General features: G+C 38.3%; 1 protein-coding gene across 1 annotated transcript in view; it reads left to right on the top strand.

Moving 5' to 3' along the window:
• Positions 1–23,746, top strand: part of KCNIP1 (potassium voltage-gated channel interacting protein 1) — a 435,639-nt gene that overhangs the window by 10,016 nt on the left and 401,877 nt on the right. The window lies entirely within an intron of this gene.

The following is a 23,746-nucleotide window of genomic DNA, read 5'->3' on the forward strand; positions in this document are numbered from 1 at the left end:
TCAGCAGGTTAGATAACCTCAGGTAATGGAAGAAACAACCTGTGTTTCATGGTAATCTTCACTTTCAAGGATGAGACTCTGGATCAGCTTCTATAGAACAAAATCTTAAGCACAAGTTCTTTTTGTGGTTTCTGGAGTTGTGTCTCTGGGGTTTTTGGTTTTTTTTTTTGTTTATATTTGATATACCAAAAGTGACTTGTCAGGCATAAAGCTGAAAAGATTATTTGAGAAAAACATTCATTTCAGGATTTGTTTATTTTGACTTTGGCTCTCTAAATCCTATTGAATTTTAAAAGTTGAGGGGTAAATCCCTTTACAAGGAATCAGACACAGAAGAAAATTTTACGAAAGGCCATCTTTTTTGCTTTATGCAGAAATACTTGCTTTGCTCTTAATGACTCAGTACAAGGGGCAGAAGTATGATCCATAGTGACTACAGTAAGCCACAACCCTGATATCACTAGAATTATAATCAGTTTTGGGGATAAAGATTTTGACCAACTTGTCTAAGAATCTATAGTGAGCTTTACTGCTCAGGACCGCTATGTGAGAGGGAGTTTTTTTCTTCTTTTTCTGTCTGTGACTTGGCTAACAACTCATCCTGTGAGTGCGCTTCTTACCTTCAGAGGAATTAGTCCACCAATGAATTTGACATGCCATGTCTTTCCTGTGTGTTTGATCTGTTTTTTGAGAAAAATGCTCTGTGTACTTGCAGTGTTTTACATAAATAATAAGTAGCCATGAGAATTTTGTAAAATGACTGGTCAGTAGCTGTAGAAACAGGCGTAGTGGCAAAGCCTGGCGTTTCTAGCATTCTCACAGTATCTATCACCTTCAGCTAAAATCAGCCTCTAGATAGCTGAAGGCTATCGATGTCCTCATAAAAACAATTTATCTGAGAATAACCTAACGGTTAGTATTTTTCTATGCCACAGAGAGTAACCATAATGAAGACTAGCTCTTAAAACCTGTTCGAGACCTACTTATTTTTGGGTTATGTGTTTTCTGGTGGTGTGCTTTGTGACACTTTGTGCACTTAAAGTTGGGCGATACCGCATTACAAAGTCTCTTTCAGCAATAAACACTTGATATTATGGATACATAGACATGTAGATGCTTGCTGGAAGTGCATTTTTCTCCTGTTTGAGAGCAACATGAATATTGCAGCACCGATCTGTTAAGCAAGGGGCTTAAAATGGTGGTCTGATATCCAGGACATGTGAAGCGGTACAACTCTGCAGCACTTCAAGATCTGACCTAATTATTTTGGCACTTGATGTCCTGCTAGAAAAGAAACGCTACCCTTGGCAAAATTAACTTGCTAGATCTGGGTGTGAGGTTTTGTAAACGCTATGCCAGGAAAAGGATAATATATTTGATAAGTGTATATATTTCCCAAACACAAGAACCTTGGGTTTACATTTGAAAAGAAATTTGTAATTTCTCGAAGTCTTCATCCCTTGAAAGTATTTTAATATCCTTTGTCCACTGTTATACGTCTTAAGGGATAGATGTCAGGAAATTTTTGAAAAACTGATTTCCCTTTAGGAAAATAATGTCGTGTGTCTAAACTACAGTGTTTCTTACATATCTTAGGAAGAGAAGGAATAAGATATTTCAGAGGAATTTCTAGATTGTTGTGAATATGATTCTGGTTCTTTCAAGTTGCTGTTCGACTCAAATTTCTGACCTCTCCTTATAGAGATATCTAAAGTAGATTAAAAAAAAACCAACCAACCACACATGTTTTCATGGTAATGTGAAAATAATTTGTGCACTTAATGCCAGATGAGGAATCTGGTGAATGCTTTCACTAAATAAAATAAAAATCAGCATCGTGTTTCAAAAACTAATATATTTTCTAGAGTTGTTCCATGCTGCTGTCTGAAGTAAAGTATTTCCTAAGATGAAATAAACTGGTGAATTGCCCTTTAAAAAGCTAAAACTCAAGTGGATTACTTGTAGTAAACTCATGAGCATTTGGATTAGTTTAAATGTTCCAGACTATCTAAAAATAGTCTCAGAAGCCCGGTCAGAAGCTGCAGAAGAGGATGCAGTGAGCAGCATTCATGTTGGGCAAGACATCCTTTAACTTATATGTGTAGGGGTTTTGTTGTTTTAACAAAGCCATTGTCTAGTTTGAAAAGAAAAAAAATTCTGATACACTTCAAAGAACACTCTAAATACTATAGTGTGGCTACAAGGCCTATTAGTGCTTATTTTAATAAAGAACAAACTACCATAAACCCCCTTTACTTTTTAAGAAATATGTGGAATCGTTTGGCGTGGGTTTCTCCTAGCAGTAGTATAAAATGAACTTTAGATTTGCAGCCCTTATTGTTGCCTTCTAGATTAAAGCAGGAGATACTCAGTTCATGGACACAGAGGAAATCTGCAGAACAGCACACAGAAAATGTTCCTATTGATCAAAAAATATTTAAGTATTCAATTTCTTTGTCCTTGTTCATGAACTTGACCAATGCTGCTTTCAATGGCCATATCTGGCAGAGATGAAGAGTTTCGTCAAATATCTATTCTTTGCCTTCTAGCCATGATAACATTAAGCTGTGTGAGGTGGCCAGAAAGATCTTTGATTGCCTGCCACTTATTGCTGCTTTCTTATGTACACAGTATCTTGTTTTGCTGCAGACTTAAATGTTTCTTTCTGGTATGTTGAAGTACTTAACTGTGCCTTTTCCATGTATTACACCCCTCTTTCTTCTCCAGTTGTGGAGCTATAATTTAGCTCCATTCTACTCTTTATCAGTTAACTGACAAAATGAGAGACACCCCCCAGCATGTGACTTGGAAGTCCCTTGAGAAATGTTGAAGGAGGTTGTGTGATATTGTTCTGATTAAATCTTCCTATCAATGATTTTATTTCATAGAATCATGGAATGGTTTGAGTTGGAAGGGACCTTAAAGATCATTTAGATCATTTAGTACCAAACCCCTGCCCCAACCAACCTGGCCTTGAATACTTCTAGGGATGGGGCATCCACAGCTTCTCTGGGAAGTATTTCTGTAAGTATTTGCATAATAACCTTAGAATCGTAGAATCATTTATGTTGGAAAAGACCTTTAAGATCATCAGGTCCAACCATTAACCCAGCACTGCCAAGCCCAGCACTAAACCATGTCCCTAAGTGCCACATCTATTTTAAAGACCTCCAGGGATGGTGATTCCACTACTTCCCTGGGCAGCCTGGTCCAATGTCTGACCACCCTTTCTGTGAAGAAATTTTTCCTAATCTCCAACCTAAACCTCCCCTGGTGCAACTTGAGGCCGTTTCCTCTTGTCCTGTCACTTGTTCCCTGGAGAAGAGACCGACCCCCCCTGCCTACAGCCCCTGTCAGGCAGCTGTGGGGAGCGATAAGGTCCCCCCGGAGCCTTCTCCAGACTAAACCCCCCCAGTTCCCCCCGCTGCCCCTCCCAGCACTTGTGCCCCAGCCCCTTCCCCAGCCCCGTGCCCGGCTCTGGACACGCTCCAGCCCCTCCATGTCCCTCTGGCCGTGAGGGGCCCAAACCCGAACCCAGGGTTGGAGGGGCGGCCTCACCAGTGCCGAGCACAGGGGTCGGGCACTGCCCTGGCCCTGCTGGCCACGCTGTCCCGGCTACGAGCCAGGGTGCTGCTGGCCTCCTTGGCCACCCGGGCACACTGCTGGCTCATGCCCAGCTGTCTAATCCCATTGATATCCCTTTATAAGGCTGCAGTAGTGCTATAATATAGTCCATGTTTTCACCTCCCATCTTACCTTATAAAAAGATATTTCTGAGCAAGTTAAACATATATTGCACTAGCATGCTTTTTATGACAAATGTTGATAATATTCAACAAATACCTGTACACAGTATTAGTGCATATGTAAAGCAGTGAGTAGTTAGTAGTCAGATAAATAAAAACCAAACTAAACTACTAGCACTGTACACAAATGGCAATTGCAAGCTGATCCATTCCATCTTAGTAATTGGGCTTGCTAATGCTGCTGTAGGAATGCCTTGTGTTGTGCAAATCAAGAAGCAAACATCCCCGTTTTCTTGCAAGCTGTTTTATGAAAGGACAAAGGGAAGCAACTGTCCCAGTCCTCAGATCCTGGGCTCTGAATTCTGAACATGATACCAGAAGTATAAAGAACTAAAAAAATTATATGGACTGTGGCTCCAAAATTGGAAAACTGCATGTAGCGCTAAAACATCTTCTCATAAGTCAGCTTACAGTAAAAACCCTTTTATTTCAGTGTTTGGCATAAATACAGTACTGTAAATGCAAAGAAATAAGCTAAATTGAATTCCACTATTGCAACAATATTGAGTCCAGTAAATGAAAATGCTTCCTCCTTTGCAAATATTGGCTTTTGTTAGCAGCCTTAAACTTCTTGGAACAATTCCCATTGACTTACCCAAGTAGCTAAATAAGTTTTGAAAAACAAGCTGGTTTTAATACTGTAGCTTCAACAACACAGATACCAAAATGTAGCCTTGTCTATGTAACCTGAGCTGGGGCTGAAGCTGCTCTGGAACTGGGAGCTAAAAACACTGATGTGTTTGCAAGGACTCAGCAAAGTATTTGCTACTGCCTTAAGGTATTAAAGGAGGAGCTATAATGAAATAAATGCTGATTTGGTAATAGTTGTGGAGTTCATTTTGACAAGTGAATGTGCTACGCACCCAGCTCTCTCTTTGGCTCTCTCTTTGCCCTCCTGTCCCTAAGCCATAAAGGGTTGTATAGAGGACATACCTTCTGGCATCACACTACTGGAGAAGAGGATATAAAAGCTGTGCAGTAGCCAGGAACATTTTCCAGCCTAAGAAAAGCCTGAAAAAATCTTATGTCTTGCAGCAGGGCTGGGTCAGCAGGTCTCACAGAAGTGAGACACGAGAGGCTCTGGCTGCTCCTGACTGCCTCTTACAACAAGGGACATTACCCTTCATTTAGAGCTTACTGGGAAAGAGAGAAAATGGTATGAGCAGCTTATGTCTTTCATGAAAAACTTTTTAAAAAAAAACAAAAAAAAACAAAAAAAACCAAGATTATGCACAGGTTCCTCTCTTATTTAATTTATGAGGAAAATAATGACTGGAAATCTTGTGGCTGGCGCTTGCTAAGCCTTTCTCTCTGCAAGCTGTGTTGCAAGGGACTTGTTTTCCACTTATCCACAGCAATGTCTCAACATTCTTGCTGTTTTTTCTTCTAATACTGATAAATAAAGCTATTAACAGGCTACTGGTATAATTGTTGATTTGACCATCTCCTGTCATGGACACCTTCCATTTCATAATGTAGCACAACTGTAATACTTACTAGGACACAGATTACTCAGAGATAGAAATGTACGTACTGGCAATATTTCTAGTTTTCGCTCCTCTTTCTAGTGGAGCGGTATGTAAACTGGTATAGGTACACCAGCCTCCCCAAGTGAAAGGAGTCACGTGGGCTTTAAATGCTGGAGTATGCTGTAATGACATTGCAGTATTAGAAAGTAAAGGGTGAAGCTGCATATGGGACCAAGGAGGGGGAAGGACTGTAAGCTTGAAAATGCTCTATGCCGGCAGTTGCCATGGTGCAACTTTACTAACACGCATCTTTTCCTTGCTCCAATGTTATGCTAATATTAAACAATACATTATAGCCATCAAATGACACCCTATGTGTTTTTTAAACAATAAAATCAACACAAGAAAACCCAAACCTGCCCATGCCAAATAAAGTTCTGTGAAGCAGTTTCAGGTAGGGTTTTTATTTTATTGTCTTGAAGAAAGTTTGTTGCTCCATGTTCAGGAGGTGAATGCAGTTTCTGTAGGCCGGCAAACAGAGTTTCATGGTGATTTAGGAGCCCTAGTGAACTGTAAAACGGTTAAAGTAAGCTATCTTTACACTTCCTTCTGAAGTCCTTTGTGTAAAAACATTTTTTTTTCAGCTTAAATTAACTGGTTTTGGTGCTTGGAAGCACAGTAGTATAGGCTTCTCCATTCTTATTGCTGTGTAGGAATTAAAGCTGGCATCTTTTCTGACAAGAGCAGCAATAGCATGGGATGGAATCTCAGAAAGGAGCTTTTTTTGTTATTTGGGCCTGGTTTCAGAGGAATAACCACAAACGGTTATGCTTTTTCTACTTTGTTCACTGCAGTTCATATCACACTGAAAATACTATGCCATATCCTCAGAGTTTTTCAACTTGCACACCATTAATGTTTTTGATTTTTCACTATCAATGTTACAATTGTATGATCTGTTCATGCTGTTAGAATTATGAAATGGATGTTTCAGTTTTGAGATATTGGAAGGGGTTAGGGAAATTACAAATTTAGATGCCTACATTTTAACAGAGAAGACCTTGTCCTAATTAAGGAATGGCTTAAATTTGCTCGGTTTCAAGTCCTGTGTACAAAGTTGTCTTGGTTGCTATCTTCCATGTAAAGCATGAACAATAATTTAACTTCCTCATTATTCATCCTTGAGTTTGAAATCACAAAGCCTCATCTCTTCTCTGTAACTTACACTTCCTATCAACCTATGTGTGTGTTTCCTTTCTAAATTCATTAGTTCATTAATTTTTGTCCTTGCTTCTTGTTCAATTTCCAGTAATAGAATGTGAGAGAGCCAAGAAAACTGTCTGCTGGAGACATCTTTTTAATAACTTTGTATTAGTGCTGCTGTGCCCCTACCCAGAATTCATTTGCTAAGAAGGCTTTATAGGAAAACCTGTCTCATGGTGCTTGGCAGAGAAAACGCAATGCCTAACTGTAATGAGTATTGATTGGTTTTAATTTGTTTGCTGTACAATAAGAACAAACTTTCTCTTATGTTGGGTAAGGAAGTGAAAGTTGAGCGATACCCATTTCCCACCTATCTTAGACTGTTCTTATTGCAGCCATGCAGGGCACGAGTACAGCTGACTTTTAGGTGAGCAGTTAGACAGCCATGAGATCAAATTGCAGCAAACTTACTCAATTCACTTAAGGGGAATTTTCTTCACACAAGCTGTAGTTTGAGAGGGGGAGGTTGATTTGGCATTGAAGGAGAAGTTGGTGCTGTCTCTCACCTGATTCCAGAGTTGCAGTCCTTTTAGAGCTCTAGTTTCATAATTAACTACTTTACAATTTTGTGTTTTATATTAGTCCATGAATAAGCACCATGTCTACATATTTTGAACTCCTTCTTTTTTATTTTTTAACTCTTTTGTTATGACTGCAAGTGATTTGCATGGGAATTCCCACTTGAGTGCTTTTCTCTCACCTACCGGATTTTCAATGAGTTAAAACTTTGGCCAATTTCCCTGATGGTTTCTTCTTGTTTGACTTGAGCATAATCTGTGTTTGGAGACAAAATTTTATAGTGACAGTAATAGTATTAAGGTTGACAACTTCTTTTTTGTTTGTTTTTTTTTTTTTTTTTAAATAGCTGTCGTAATTTACTCAGGTCAAGAAGTGAAAGAAGGCACTCTTTCGGGTTTTGGGTTTCTTTCTCCTTCCTTTAAATGTGTCAAATCTTGTAATGGTTTTATCCATCATGGATGATGATGCTATATTTGTTTCCACTGTAATTCAGAAATTTGTTTATGGATTGAAAGTTTTTAAGAGAGTGTCACAAATGCTGCTGATAAGCCTTTGTGCAAGACTTCACATTTAGATTTGAATCAGCTCAAAAATGTGTTTAAAAAATAAGAAAAACAAAAAGACTGCAAACAGCCAGGCTGTTTGGTATTGGCCACGCATCTGAAGTGGCTTAACTGTTGAAGTAATTCTATTACAGGTGCAGAATGAATTATTTATGAGGAAATTTGTAGCAGACTTAGTGGCTTCACAAAGTAGTATATAGGTATGTTGGGCTAAAATTTGCTGACTGTGGTGTAGCATTGATCCGCCCCTGAGATCTGTCATTGTGTGTACATAGGTATTGATATTAGCTCCAGCAGTGTTCCATTTTCAGATCAAAGTAAATTTTGGTTTGACCAGGTAATAATGCCATTGCAAAGTGTTGCACTGGAGGTTCACGTCTGCAGTGCTGCACGTGTGTATTGAGACTGTGACAGAGCAGTGTGGTGGTCTTAGAGATCTCTGGCATCCTGTCAGTCATACCCTTGAATAGAGGCATAATTCTGAGCAGGCTGAGGATTCAAGCAACAAAACCTTTCAACATCCAAGCAACATATGGTAAGTGACATGCTCAGTGTAGTAATAAAGAGGGGGCAAAAAGGCTTGTTATCTTAATCTGTCCAATGGGGGACCTCTTGGTCTCTGCATGAGGTTCCTAGGCTCTGTTGCAACAGGAAGATTTGAACAAATAATGAAATTAAGGAACAAAAAGCTTATGCCGTTATCAAATTCATTAAACTTGGAAATAAACTTTTAGAGTGTACAGTCCTCACTCATCCAAAATCAAACGTCATAAGTGCCACTCTTTAGTAAACAGCCTAGTATCCTCAGTGACTTTAATGAAAGCCTATCTGCTTCTTATGTAGCCACGCCTGCTGGGAGGTATTAGGAAGACAGCGTTACTGGCAAAGTTACTCTCAGCACTGCATGTTATAAAAAGGCCTTGATTTTCTCCTGGCCTGACAGCTGCAGTGCTTGGGAGGTATTGTATTATAAGTGTGCCAGTTGTCTGGCTTTCCTGCAGCATGCTAACAGGAGATGAAGGAGAGGAGAAGTATACTTCTTCCTCGTTACCCCAACCAGTGACTAGGACATTTTGCTGTAGCTTAAGGTGTTGAGGATCTGCCTTTTCACAGGCAACTATTTGTTTGCTAGTGTTTGATGTATCTCTGATAGAATCCTTGAACGAGCAAGGTGAAAGAACTCTTGTTCCAGATGTGACATCTGGGCAGGATGGAGCTGTGTTTGTCGATGGATGCTCATTGCCATTCCTGCACTTTCCAGCAAGTGCAAAAAGGAGGATGCGGTGTTCTATATGAAAATGCTGTTGTTTTCCTATTATGTAAGAAGCAAACGCTGCAAGTTATGCAGACCAAAGAAATCATTCCAGTCCACCTCTTGACACACTTTGTTCTTTATTTGGTGCTATATGCAATTATTTATATTCATCATATTTTTTTAAAAGCTCTACTTCCAAATGCTTCTGTTTTAAAAAAGCTTAACATACTGTGAGAATACGTGTCCTATACTCCAGTTTGCAGCAATTCTCTTTCTACCAAAGTTTACCTTATATCAGAATAAGACTATATTGCTATGTACACTTACACTTACAGATTTGGTGCTTTTAAAGCCAAAGGACCTTCAGGTTTGCAGCTTGAAAATACTGAAGGTGAAAAGTTTGGTGTGTGGGAAGCAATTTAACAGCACTTGTACTGTGAAGAGCACCCAATAAATACATGTCAGGAAGGCTTATTATGTGTTGTTTTTCAGAATGAATTAAGAAGGAAATTTTACAAGATACCAGCCAGTAAGAGCTGATTTGAGAAGTGAAGGCTAATGGCTGCCTTTTTATTACTGGGCTTTGTAAAGCATCATGTGTTTATCTAATGCATAACGTTCTGCTTGGGTGCAGCCTTTGGTGAAGGGAGCTGACTAATGCCTAAATGACATCTTTTGCTCCAGTCTTGTGCAGAACTTGATTGATTGCCTTTTCCCAGGCACTCGTTTGATTAGTAATAAATAATGTCTTCTGCTATTTTAAACTAATTGAGTTTTTGGCAATATGTGCATATTGGGAAGGAGAGATGATCAGGTCCTTACTTCCCTAATTAACTTATGTTAGGATGGGGTTCTGTGCGAATGCAGAAATCCCCATGAAATGTAGGAAATATTAATCCATTTTTCAGTGCCAGTAGATGTTTAACATCCATACTGAAAGCTAACCTTTCACTTCTGTTAAGTCTGTTGGATGCCATGACACCCCTCTATTGAATTAAGAGCTAGACTGGCCTAAAACTAACCTCATAAGGAAAACAAAACTCTCCTGTGAGCCAGGTCCCAATGCTGAGGTGAGAGCCAGTGTCTGGATCAAAGGCAACATTGCACATGTAAGAAGAGGGGAGAGGTATGTCTGTCTCTTTGGGAAAAGCTGTTAGATCAGATTTGCTGTAGTACTGCTGTAATAGCCATCAGAGTACTCCAGTGATAGGGCTTTGAAGTGTCTTGGGACAGATAACTTTGAACCTGTTGACATGCTCAAGCACTTTAAGGACTGTTTCAGAGCTGGGGGTGATTTAGCAGCCTGACTGATAGTGCCCTCATTGAATCCTTTCTAGGGATTAGATAGGAGTTGGCTCTAAGGCCAAGATCTGTTCATTCACAAGAGCACCCTGTGATCAAGCAATAGTTGTCTGACCGTGTTTAAGAAATATAGGTTACAGAATGTTAAAGCAGTAGACTGTTCTCAAAGTAGCTTTGATTTGTTGAGCAGAGGACCAGTAGCATGCAGTATATCTGAGAGTGTTATGGGGTGTAAAAATAGAAAATGGAAACATTATGGCTTGTATTAAGGAGGGAGAGGTTTATTGTAACTTTTCAGACATTAAAGTGTATCACTATACATATTTGCTTAGAAAAGCAAAGGTTGGGGTCTTTTGTGTTTTCATGTTGCATGTTGGCTCTTTGCCCTAATAGAATTGCATGGGATTTTCTTTCTTTCAAATGATCTTTTTCTATAAATGCCTATCAGATGTATTACACTAAAAATTCAAACCCACACAGCAATATCATGTTTCAAATGACACTGCAACAGTAATGCAGAAAAGATTAGAAATGGAAGTTGAGATTTAATGTGGAAATAGTCATGACTAATGATAGGCATCAAGGTTTGCTTGAGTGAAAAGTGCATTTTAATTGCTGTGGATGATTAGCCTTGTCATACATGGGCCAAATACAGTAGTTGTTGGTTTTCTCTTTTGGGGGAGAAGAGAGCAAGAGAAATGGTCCAAGTCACAAAAGAAAAATAATGCTAATCATATGGCAGGAGGCTGCATTGCTTGTGTCTGATGCACACGGGTCACTCCTCTTCCTATTGAGTAAGGTGTTATGAGAGTGTTTCACTGAGATTCACTAGTGTTATATTCACAAGTAGAGTAAGGTGTGTCATCTTAAAATGGTAATATGTTGTTAAAAGCTATAAAAATGTATACTACTCTTTCTTATTCTCTGAATTCAATGCAGTAGGGTTTTTCTAAACCTAATTTGAACTGGCTGATATTTTTCAAGTCAGACTTGTTGACTCTTGTCTCAAACTCATTTTTTTAATGAAGAATAAAAGACCAGAGGTGCAAAACTGGAGTAGATTTAGCATAATTTGTAAGTCTTAAATGATAAATTTCTACTAAGTTCCCCAAAGAATTGACATGTGAAATACAAACTTGTCTCACTGCAGTTTTTCTTCTGCATACACCTTTTGTTCACCTATTTTTTTTGCATACAGTTGAATGGCTTTGTAGATGTCTTCCTTTAGAACTTCCAGCCTGAATTTCCTTATAAAATGGGATGTGCAGGAGGAGAGTCATTGAAGTGAGAAAATGTGGAGAACAGAACAAGAAATCCTTGCAAAAGCAAACCCCGCAAAAGAGAAATATAAATTGGAGCAGAAAGAAGAAAATAGGTACAAAACCATAGATAGCCCTAGTTCTGCCTGCCTAGGGAAGGCAAGACTCTAATTTGTTTCTGCCAAAGTTGTGGATAAACAGAAAAGAAAAATCCCACTATTTTCATGATTTAAAAGGACTATTGAAATACAGGCTATGCTCTTCAATCTCAGATGAAAGCTCAGCATTAGTTCTGCTTATCTCTTCAACCATGTCCATAGTTTTAATGGAACTGGAGAGCAAATGAATATTACTTAAACCAAATATGTCTTACAGCCCACTTGTGACTTCTGCCAAAAATCTCGTTCTTTTTCCTTATTGTTTGCAATCACATGATGAGAGATGCAGAGAGGCTGGGGAGCTGGATGTGTGTGGACCGTAATCTGTTTAAATAAATTATGCTGAAGGATTGCCATTGGCAATATTCAAACACTATTCTACCATATTCATACACCAAGTACTACATTTATTACTACAGATACAGTTAAGGGAGTAAAAATTTCAGTCTCAGTTGCATGCTAGCTAGATCTTGAGGGTCTTGGATCAGTGAGCACAGAAGTCCTGTGTCATCAGTTGAAGAGGCTGTTAATTTTTTTTCTCGTTATGAAGCAAGAAAGATTGCTAAACATCAGGTTTTGGTGTTTAGCCCATAAATTTTATTTTGCTCAAGTGCAGTATCTGCAAATCTCTCCATCTTTGAAATATGTACTTTATTTTGACATTTCTGGTTTGTCTTTATTGAATTTCAGCATTTTTACTGGCCATACACATATTAAGGGTAATACATAACTCTTTATATCAGTCAGTATGGTACAATAGATAATACTAAGTACTGTTAAAGAATTTGCTAAAAAAACAGGTTTTATTATTTTTCTTTGTTCAGAACTACATGATATTAGGATGGACTGATGGAGGAGGGCAGTGTTAGGTGAAGGCATTTGTTAAATGACTGGCTTCACAGTCCTACATGAAGAAAGGAGAGCAGTAGTAGTACGAGAATAATGGGCTTCAAAAAAGATATTTCAGCAGGCTTGGGAAGCTGATGTACAGTCATCTGGGAAGGTAATATTAAGAAAGCTGGTCACTGCTGGAAATGGCAGGCAGTGATCCTGACTGTGCAGGAAGATAAGCACCGTAAGAGACTAATACAGATGAAATAGTGGAAGCATGTTGGGATAAGAGCAGAAAGGTCAAGGTGCAAAATGAGTTATTACAACTGACAAGCAACTTGAGAGATGGTAATAAAAGTGTCCAAAAATACACTGGAAAAGAGAAAGACAACAGACAAAGATCATGAGTGCTGAATGGCTCATGGCTGAAGTCATGGCTGATTCTTCCTTTAGCCTTCAAAAACATGTGACTTGTAGCTTCACATAATTAATTACCACAAGGAAAGAGAAACCAGATGGGAACAATGGCTTAAAAAATGTGTAGATAAGTCAGACGTAATTGAATTCATATTGCCTGATGAAAATCGCTATTGATGGCTAGATCTGTGTAATCTTTTAGCTGTTGGAATTTGTTTCTGAGAACAGGGGAAACTTTGGAACAGTGATTACTGTAGCTGTAACGTGGTATGGGGAAGAGAGAATGTATAGGCCAACCAGCCTAACATTCCTGAACAGAAAGATAATAAAATAATTATGGGAAAAAAGCCCAGCTGTTTGAGATGACCCAATTTTGTAATCATCTCTTCACCATTCTCTGCCTGCCCAAAAACCAAAAAACCATCTCCAGCTAGCCAGCTTTTTGTCAAAAATCAAATATGCAAAACCCCGCAACAAAACAAACAAAAAACCTCCTCTTGTGTTTTCATTAGCAAAACTTTCCTAGTGGGAATGTTGGAAATGGGAGGTGCAGTGCTGCTTTATTAGGTTTTCTTTTGGAACTAGATAATTTTAAACCAAAATAATGAAATATAATAGTTGAAATTGCTGTTAAAAGTAATTTATTAAAAAAAAAAAAAACACCTTTAAATATGTCACCTAGATTACTGTCATCTGCATCTGGTGATGTATGCACCTGGGGACTTTGCTTTTTTTACAGTTGGTGAGATGAATTGGCAGAAATAGGGATTAGGAGCATGATAGCTCTGCATAACTTTACAGAATAAGTGTTAACATTCAGTATCATACAAAAATTAGCAATATTGCAGAAGGGAGGTTAGAGATTCTATTTCCTTTTGTTGGTGGCATCTGAGCTCTTACAACTAGCTTTCCAAAGTGCTTTTATCTGATTAGTTTACTAGTGATAATTTTACTTTGGTATTTTTCATGCTTTTCCTAACTTTTCCCAGTCCCCAGCTTGTCAGTGATCATAGAGTATTTGGTGACATGTCTGGTGGGCTTATGATTTTGGTTTTATTGGGGATGTTTGTGTCTGCATGGGGAAGGGGGTGTGCGTTTTGGGGTTTTGTTTGGTTTTGTGTTGTTGTTTTTTTCCCCTAAAATGTGTCGCTTCCAGCAAAGTAGATCTCTTGTTCTGTTTCTGAGCTGTTCTCATTCTGTTGCAAACTTGCTTCTAGATACTGTTGTGCTGTACTCCCCATGGGTAGGACTTGAGAGAAAGCACAATTGCACTGGAGCAGCAACTTGGATCAGCACCAGTTTTGCTTGTATCTCCAGCTACTAAGAAAAACAAGGCAGATGTGGACTGCTAAATGCTACCAGTCTCCTGTGCAGAATTGTTTCTTTCAACCACAGTGCAACACACGGGAATAGTCTTACAGAATTAATTATGTGTCTTTTAGTCACTTAGCTCTTCAATGCTGGGAAAAGCATATCTTAATACCTACAGCTGGGATTTGTACCTTCATTTTTTGCAGGCAGATTAATTCTTAACTTCTGAATATTTCTGACTATTGCAATCAGGTGCCAGTGCCTGCTTTTGACATGAAACTAGGTTGAGTTGAGAAGATGGAGGCAACAGAATTACACTTTATCTGTTCATTTTTCTTGGTTTGAATTAAATTTTATCCTTTGATAAATATTTTTTCCAATCTTAATAGGCACAAGTATATCCCTGTACATTGCTATGATTTGAGATCATGAAGTGTCATCAGTTTGAGTCTAAATTTCATTCTCTTCTTATACTACCTTCCTGTAGAGTCTTGATATTTTAAAGCTGTATAAAATACTTGTTCTTAATACCATCTGAGAGTTTAAATGTCAGCTGAATGGGTGATTTACTGCATTTCTATGTAGATAAATCCCGTGCAAACATGAACCTAAACAGTGCAGATTATCACAATATAAAATAACAGAAGAAGCATGTTGTTAATCTTGTTCCAAAACAGCTTCTGTATTGTTTTATTCATTTAAAAAAAAAAAAAAAATAATGCTGCTGCTTTCCAGTGAAGAACCAGCTGGGTATCAAACTTCCTGTATTGATCCATTAATTGAACTTTTAAAGAGGCTGTGAGACTACAGGAGCTCCTCATTTATTAAGAGTATCTTCAAGTGGCTAGGGACTCTGAGAGCTTCAGTTATTAGGTGTCCCATGCTGACAACCACATTTACATAGTGCAATCTAGAATTTGGATCCTCTTGCCCACGATCAGCTGCGGCTCGCTCAAGGAGCAGGATGGGGCAATGTCAGCTGTCTGAGTGACCTGCAGATTTTCAAAACATGTGACTGGAAGCATCTATTATGTATCAAGAAAGATATATTTGTATGCCTCCCCTTGCTTTCAACTCTCCTGGACTGTCCATTCCCAAAACACTTGCCAACAAATACCAATAATAGGGGGCTTTTTTTGGCCAGTTGGTGTTTTTTGTTGTCTTTTTTTAAAGGCTGCTCTTCTATTTGCAGTTTGGGCTCCTTCATTTTGACAGGTTTGTGCAGTTTTGTGTGGGTTTTTTGTTTGTTTGTTTTTTAGTCTGTGAATGTTTCTGAGACTGTAGTGTATTGGTATACTGGTGAAGGTGTTACATGGCCTTTATGGTCATAGCTATGGTTTTTGTATTTTACCTGAAGATTTCCAGAACCTCCTCAGTGTTCATGTGCTCTGTAGTCCAGGCTAAATATTCTGATGCTTTTGAAAGCAGCTGGATTTTAGGCACAATGTTATGTAGGAAATGTTTGGGGGAAAACGCCAACAAAACAGTTTTGTCATGCAGGTGTTGAATATTTGCTGACATTAAATGCATGTTACCTATTCTGTAGTACTAACTGAAAATTTTAGTATTTTTAAGTGGCTTTAAGCAAGCTTGATAACTGTCATTCTGAAACAAACTTTTTTTTTCTTCTTCATTTTCAAAACTGTCCATAACTAAGCATGTTGGTCACTCTGTTAACATTAATTTGATTATGCAGTAGTAATATCTACTGCTGGTTTAGCCTCTTACATTAAGCCTCATTTATGAAACTAACAGTGTCATATTACCCAAACAGGCTCTTGACTCCATTGCCTTAAATCCTGTTCTCAGCTTTGGTCTGCCTCACCAGTTCAGTGTAACCTGTATCTCTTTGTAATGTCCCTTCTATTTGCAGGTTTCTCTATTGCTAGTTATACAGGGCATATTTCAAATGCCCTGGAAAAGCAACCGATGTTTTAGCTATTAAAAAGACCAAATAGATTTGTGGTTTTCTGAGGCCAATTTAGTACGTGACTTCCAGGAGGCAGATGTGGCAAAAACTGGAATTTGATATCTGCATTCAGTGCCACCTTGACCCATGGTAAAAATGAGGTGTCACTCCGCAGTCCTGCCCTGAAGCTGCCACTGAGCCAGTGAGTTGGCTAGGAGTCAATTAAACACTTGATGCTTCTGCTGAAATCAGCAATAACAGCACAGTTGACACTTTTATTTCCTATCACTGTCTTGTAAAAGGGGTGGATTTTCCTGAGCTGGTGCTCGGAATGCTGCAGGCTGAGCCACAGCATTGAGCAGCTTATGTAAGGGGTTCACATCTCAGTCAAAAATTCACGTCATTTTCCTCATCACCAATGCCAGAACCAACCTTCCAATACACATTGCTACACTAAGACCAAAGACAAGAGGTCCTGTGCTTAAAGCACAGACAGTAGGACATGCTGGAAGAGCTGTATTCATTCAGAAAATGCTCAGGTGCCCCCACTAGGGTGGCCATTCTGGGGCAAATAAAGCCACCTTGTGTAAATCTGTTCCTAAACTTGTGCTGAGCATTTACTTGGGATGTTGGCAACATGTTCTGCTGGTCTGGAAAATACTCTCAAATGCAGCACTGCTACAACTTTACAGAATAGAAACTGCCAGGAACTATTAAAGTTGGTTGTGCAATTTTGTCTTTTTCTCAGGCCAGATAATCTGCCCCAAAGGATGCTGCGAGAATATTGGGAAGTTGAGAATGCTCTATGGATGTAGGCAGGCCACAACAGCATAGGTCAATAACTTCAGCTCTGCCAGGATGACTTGATTCTTCCAGTCTAAATTATTTTCTTGTATGGATATCTTTGGGCAAGAATCAAACAATAGTCTTTCTACCTGGTCATAAAGAACCCCACATTCTTTTCATGAGGTGTGTGTGGGTGCTTCAATTTGTTTATAGTCTATTGAATCGCCACATTAACATGCTACTTCTGAAGAGTAAATGGTATATAATTCACATTCAGGTAATTTGATTGATTGCATCATATTTTAACACCTTTAAAAGTTCTGTTCATTGGTGCTATTTCATTGCTTCACTGAAAGCAGTAGAGAAGGCAATGAATTATTTCCTATCTGCTAGTGAGGCATGAAGAACCACTAGTGAGGCATGAAGAACTGTTTCAGTAACTATAGAGGGGAACATCAGTGGCTATAAAAGGAACAATGGAGACTTCAGATTTTTAATCTGATCTGCCTTTCCATAGATAAAACTTTTATAAGCTGTTTTAAAGCTTCTATTAATGTATATCTTTATGCAGCTGCCTAAGTGCTATATTTTGAATGAATTGCTCGATACATAATTTCTCATACAGATTTAATTTCTGTTGTCAGTCTGTCTGATAAACATGCACTTGCAAAAGGCTTAAAAAACCAAAACCTAAACAGCGATACATCCTTTACAGGCAAACTATTCTTTCATGTCAAGTCCAAGGCAAAAAGTTCACTGCAAGGTCAGAGCTGGAGAAAGAGGAATGTCTGTTTTAGCAGTGAATCACCTGAATTCCCTCACCTTTGAGTTCAAGCCCCTCGTGGTTAGCCACGCATCTGGGTTTTGCAGTTGTAACTCTCTGATTTTCTGACCATTGACGGATATAGATAAAAGGGTGTTCTTTTGCTCACCTTTTTTTGTGTGTTCACCTGCTTCTGTCACTAGCTTCAGGATCATAGGAAAGAACCAACAGTATGTGTAAGTAAAGGCAGCAAATGTTTACTCACACAACAGTCCCTTTATGTAACAAGTTTAATATTTTAAAGTGCAGTAAGGGTAAAACCTGTGGTGCTAAGTCTCTAGACAGGTCAGATAGTTTATTTACTCGCATTGTTTATCAGTTTCATCCTAGTTGTGTATTTTATAGGCTGCAGTAGTGGCAGGCTTCACATTATTCTTGGTATGCAAGATTCAGCCATGATTGTGGGCATCTTCTCGCCAGAAATCAGAGGGTAATTCAGTTCTGAGGGCTGTCCAATAATCATCTTTCTGTCAATCTAGATCATATAAGAATAATTAACTGGAGGCATTTGTTCATTGCAACTATTTCGTGATTCCAGAGGTGGTAATTATTTTCTGTAGACTAGGCTTAAAATCTGGTGTTATGGTTTCAGGCTGCTGAGGCTGATAGCCCTATTGACATAGGGGTCATTTGATTATTAAGAGTAATCTCCAAAAAGAAGTCAAGATTTATTTCTTTATTTACTTTACAATTAAACATATCCAATGTTTTGAAATATTCCAGCAGAGAGAAAATTATGCAGTGCTTTAGTAAACTATAAACCAATAAGTGCTTCAAACACAATTCTTTTGTTCAACCTCTGTCTTTGAGGTTTCTTTCAGAGACACCTCTTTAATATATTGTGCTGTCTCTTTAGATTTTAAAGCATTTGAATAAAATTATTTAAAGACTATTCAAAGAGTTTTTATAAGAATGGCCTTGAGTTTGATTGGACTACACAGCCTGTATTTACTTCATTCAGGTCACCTTGTTCCGTGTGTGGTACAAATAATTTACTGAAGAGATGGAGCCTTACAAAGAACTCTCTTCCCTGCCCCCCATCTGTAAAATTAATCTTGTGTTATCTTTTTGCTGAAGCTGAAGTATTTTCAGGTGCTCTCCTTGCTTGCTCTTTGTGCTGAATGCAGAATAACTTATTTAGCACGCTGAGACTTTCTGAAAATCTGACTGGAATGATAAAAGGTAAGAAGTAGAATCATAGAATGGTTTGGGTTGGAAAAGACCTTAAAGATCATCTAGTTCCAACTGCCCTGCCCATGGGCAGGGACACCTTCCACTAAACCAAAGCTCAAAGCTCTGTCCAACCTGGCCTTGAACACTTCCAATGATTGGGCATCCACAGCTTCTCTGCACAGTCTGTGCCGGTGTCCTACCACCCTTATAGTGAAGAATTTCTTCCTTCTATCTAATCTAAAGCTACTCTCTTTCTGTTTAAAGCCATTACTCCTTGTCCTGTCACTGCATGCCCTTGTCCCTCTCCAGCTTTCTTGTAGCCCCCTTTAGGAACTGGAAGGCTGCTATGAGGTGTCCCCAGAGCTTTCTCTTCGCTGGGCTGAACAACACCAACACTCACAAAAGATAACTGCCTGCAATCAATACTTAATATTTTAACACAGGAAGAATAATTATATCTAACTTCAAGCCACTTTGTAAATTTGGAGTCAGTCAGTTAACCCTAAATGCTATTTTTTCTGTTGTGGAAATTGCTAAAAGGAAAATTTCTGAATTGTTTTGTATGGCTTCTGAATATCCTAGAGACCCTGAACTGGTGGTGTTAAGTTTTTCCTAGTTTTGTAATAAGTAACTAAGGGTAATTTGCTGATCAGACAGGTTAAGCAACAGGAATGATCTCGTTGCAGACATGGGAGTGTCCTACATTATCATAAGACAAATGTTAAACCCCGATGCTACATTGCTTTGGCAATTTCTATCTTTGTTTAAACCTTTGTACCAAACGGCTGTGTGGAGAAGGATTGCATGAACTAGTTTTGTAACCGACATTTTATCAAAACTACCGTAAGCAAGAAACCACGATAACGGAAGAAGTTGAGGGGTGTACCGAAGATGTTGAAACTGACTTCCATGAAGGTAAAAGGAACCGTTTAGCTTACCTAAATTTGAGAGCCTTGGAGGAGCTGTGACTCCCCAGCCACCCAGTGCACTGTTTTTGCTTTCCTACCTTAATAAATATTTAGTGAATTTATTTTGGACTCAATTTATTTCAATTCAACTATAACAGTTTCCTTATTAAAACACACACACAAACACAAACACCCAAACAAACAAAAAACTTGCCAAAAACCAGCCAAACAAAAAGACAAAAAACCCCAAAAGAACAAAAAAAACCCACCCAAAAGGTAGTAACAAAGTACCAGCTACTCAGCTGGAAAGTATTTTGTTATCAAGTGTAGTGGGTTTATGCAATGAGTGAGGAATCTTCAGGGACCAGAGTCATCTTTGTGTTAACTACCCTGTTGCTGCTTTGAGGATGAGGTAATAAAAATAGCACCAGTTAGCAGGATACTTAAATCAAAGCTGCCAGAGGTAGCCAGAAAGTGTCTGCTATTGTTTACGTACATTAAGAAGATGCTGGTGACTAAGGGGTAGCTGCTTAGCAAATCGGTGGCCATAGGCTCCTCTTAAGCTGCCATTGTTGCTACCTTATTGAAGGTGGAAAACAGTGATCTTACTAAAAGCTGATGAAAACTGAATCTATCTCATCCAGAATTATAGCTTCTGGTTTATGGGAAAAGCTTTGTTTTACAACCTTTTGCAATAGTTGTGTGGGTGGTGTGTTTTGTTGTTTGTTGTTTGTGGTTTGTTTTTTTCCCCTAGAAAAAATGCTAGTTCCCTCAAGAATAGTGCTGGAGCTTTTGTTCTTTTTCATCTTCCAACAGTAGAATCACCAGGTCCAAGCCTTATTTGGCATCAAGGAGAAAAACTATTCCTAAGAGTCTGTGCCCAGCACTTGAAAATTAGGACTTTTAATAGTTTCAGCAAAACAATATTATTCATATAGACATATAAAGGGCTTGCACAACTGAAGTATTCATCAGGGTCTAAAAATCTGTCCCCATTCCCTGTGTTCCCTGTCTTTCTGGTCGACTCAAGCACTACTGTGGTCTGAGCATCAATGCTGGTGAAAGCTGTGTGTAGTCAAACAGATTTGAGGTATGAATTTAATCTCCAGCTGCTTATACTTCCACTTCTCTTCTCCTGGCAGGAGTTTTAATGCTGTCGTATGTACCTTGAGCATCTGCTCTGCCTTGAAAAAGTGGATTGTGTACATCTGTTGCTGCAATAGTCACTGTATTGAAGCACTTCTCATAGGAAGTGTTTTGCTGGATCTCAGAAAAATAGCATTTTATTTATCAGATATATTATAGACTTGATGGTATAATCTAATAATATTAAAAAAAAACCACCAAACACACAAAAAAAAACAAACGAAAAAACCAAAACCCACCTACCCAACAACGAAACAAAAAGCCCTAAAGGCTATATAGCTTCCTTGTGTGCTGCTCTAAAAAGCATAGAGTATTATTAAAACTTCACTCTCTAGCAAATTACAACTTTTGTAGATGGAAGAAGGATAGAAAAATGTTTACAAAAGGCCAAGAATAATTCAGCAACGTGGCACTATGTTAAAACATTTAGTTCTGACTTTAAGAGAAAGTGAAACTGTAAAGGAAAAAGAGTATCTATGACTTTAACATTAGACTTTTTCAGAAATGTGGAAAATAACCAGTATTTATACATGGGCAAATTGTTATTATAAAAGAAAAGTTCTGTAGTGCCTATACATTTTGTGTGTTTGTTTTCTACATTATAATATTTGGCTTTTTGAATTTAAACCCCCTTTTTAATTTGGGCGAAAGAGAGGCTGGTTGGTGAGAGTCCAAGACAATGCAGTTTCTGAACTTGCGTCTAGTTTTTTCCCTGAACTGGCTGTTTTCACTTGGAATATCTCCTGCCCAAATAGGAAATGTTACTATATTGGAGAACAAAATTTGTGGAAGGTTTTTCTTCATGTTTTTGCAATGTTGTACATGTTGGAGGGAAATAATTGTTTTCATGCGATAATCAACTCTATTTGTGGTGGAGGTAAATCTGGAGATACAGCTTGCACTGAATAAATCATCTACTTCTATCAGGGATAACTATGAGCAGGGAGGCGAGGAGGGTGGCTTTAGGGAGTAGTCTCAGGAAGCCAAGGTAGGAGTTGGAAGCAGGAGCTCCCAGTCTTCATGCTGAGTTCTGAGCTTAGCAAAATCAAGAGCTTCTGCACTTCAACGACAAATTACTGACCCATGAGTTAGTAATGGGGACTGCTGCTAAATATCCAACCTTCATTTTTCTCTGTTGAGCTGAGAGAGGAGCAAGGTGGCAGGGGTACCGGTTTGCTGGACTGAGTATAAAGTAGTCACGAACAAGTTCTAGTTTGCAAACTGAAGGCTTTTGCTTTTCAGCAGTAGTTTAAAAATATGGAGTAAAGCTTTGAAAGAACCTTTTAAATAAACTGCTTTGTCTTATTTGCAGCTAGCTTGTTCACCTCCTTTGGTACCAGTACAATGCATTAGGTTCAACAGGTATCCTCTCCGCCTTTTTATTTTTAAGCAGTTACCACAGTCCTGTCTTAGCTTTTGGTGAACTAATAAACCAGGGTCTCTTCCCCTTGCCATCCTGTTGGCAAATGCTTTTGGTCACCCAAAACTCCTGTACCTGTCAGCTGCACTTTCACTTTCCTGAATGAGAAAGATTAGAATCATATATACACACAGCTTCAGATGCATTTCATAAAAGTGTTGTATGAAGCTGTAAATACCTTCCTGTTTCTTGTGGAAATAATTCTCCTCCTATATTAATTTTTTAGTTTAGGCTTTTTTTTTCTTTTTTTTTTTTTTACAGCACCACTCACACTGTGTGACTCTTAAGCACTAGAGCTTGTCATTTTTCCTCTTGTAGATTTCTAATAGATAACCATCTAGACTTTTCATGTTGAATGAGTGTTACTGATATTAATAACTACTGTTTTATACTATCTTGGTCTAATTTTGGTTTGATGATCATGATGAAAAGCAAACTCTTGATGCTGTTCCATTAGTAATGTTGGAAAATGAATGTGGTGGCTTAATATTTCAGCCTTCCTCTTTCTCACAATAGAGAATTGTACCACATTAATGAGAATTTTTTTTTTTTTTCCACTAGAGTTTAATGGATTTAAATTTGCATCTAAGCCCTGAAATTTTCCTATGAATGATAGCTACCAAGTGGTTCATCAGGAATGTGACAAAAATTTTTTTACTAACTATGTCTCAAGTGCCAGTCAAATACAGCATATAGGAAGTAGCTTGTGTTCCTCCTGTGTCCAGTAGCAATTTGGAAATTGTCTGAGGGAAACAGTTATTTTCAGAGAACAGAAAATGTATCTATGCATGCATCAGAGCATTCCTAAGAGTTGGCACTAGAAACAAAGATGTCTTCATTGTGAAATATCCTTGTGCTAAATATGGAAACTTCTGTCCTTAGGTTATATTACAGTGTTTAGTAAGACATCATGGATGTTTCAGACTACATAATTGTGTTTTTCATGTTGTGACTTCCCTTCCTTAACAGTTTTATGATACATAAAAATGGTAGGCAGATGGTCTTCCTTGAGTGGTACACTTTGTAAAAAGTAAAGCAAGGTGAAGATTTGAGTTAAATACAAAAACTTCTAATATAAACTTCTTTACCATACCCTGTGTTTTGTGCATATATTTAAATACATACAATTGGTGTTAAATGTTTAGAGTGCAAACTTTGTAGTGTCTGCGTATGTATATTTTGTTTTTAGGTGGTTCTCCCCTCTCCCCTTTCCCAAAAGCAGAGACATCCATGATGATAAATACCTTTTTGGACCATAGCAAAACTTCTTTATCAACAGACAAGAAGACTATGTCATGAATACACACTATATTGGTAATTAAGTATATAAAACATGTGTCTGCAGTGATGATATATGTGGATCTGGCACCAATTGTTATCAACCAGACAGAAAATTAGGACCACGTCTAAAACATGGAAAAAGAGTTT

Source organism: Falco naumanni, chromosome 8 (genome assembly GCF_017639655.2).
Source record: "Falco naumanni isolate bFalNau1 chromosome 8, bFalNau1.pat, whole genome shotgun sequence".
Classification (NCBI taxonomy): Eukaryota; Metazoa; Chordata; class Aves; order Falconiformes; family Falconidae; genus Falco; species Falco naumanni.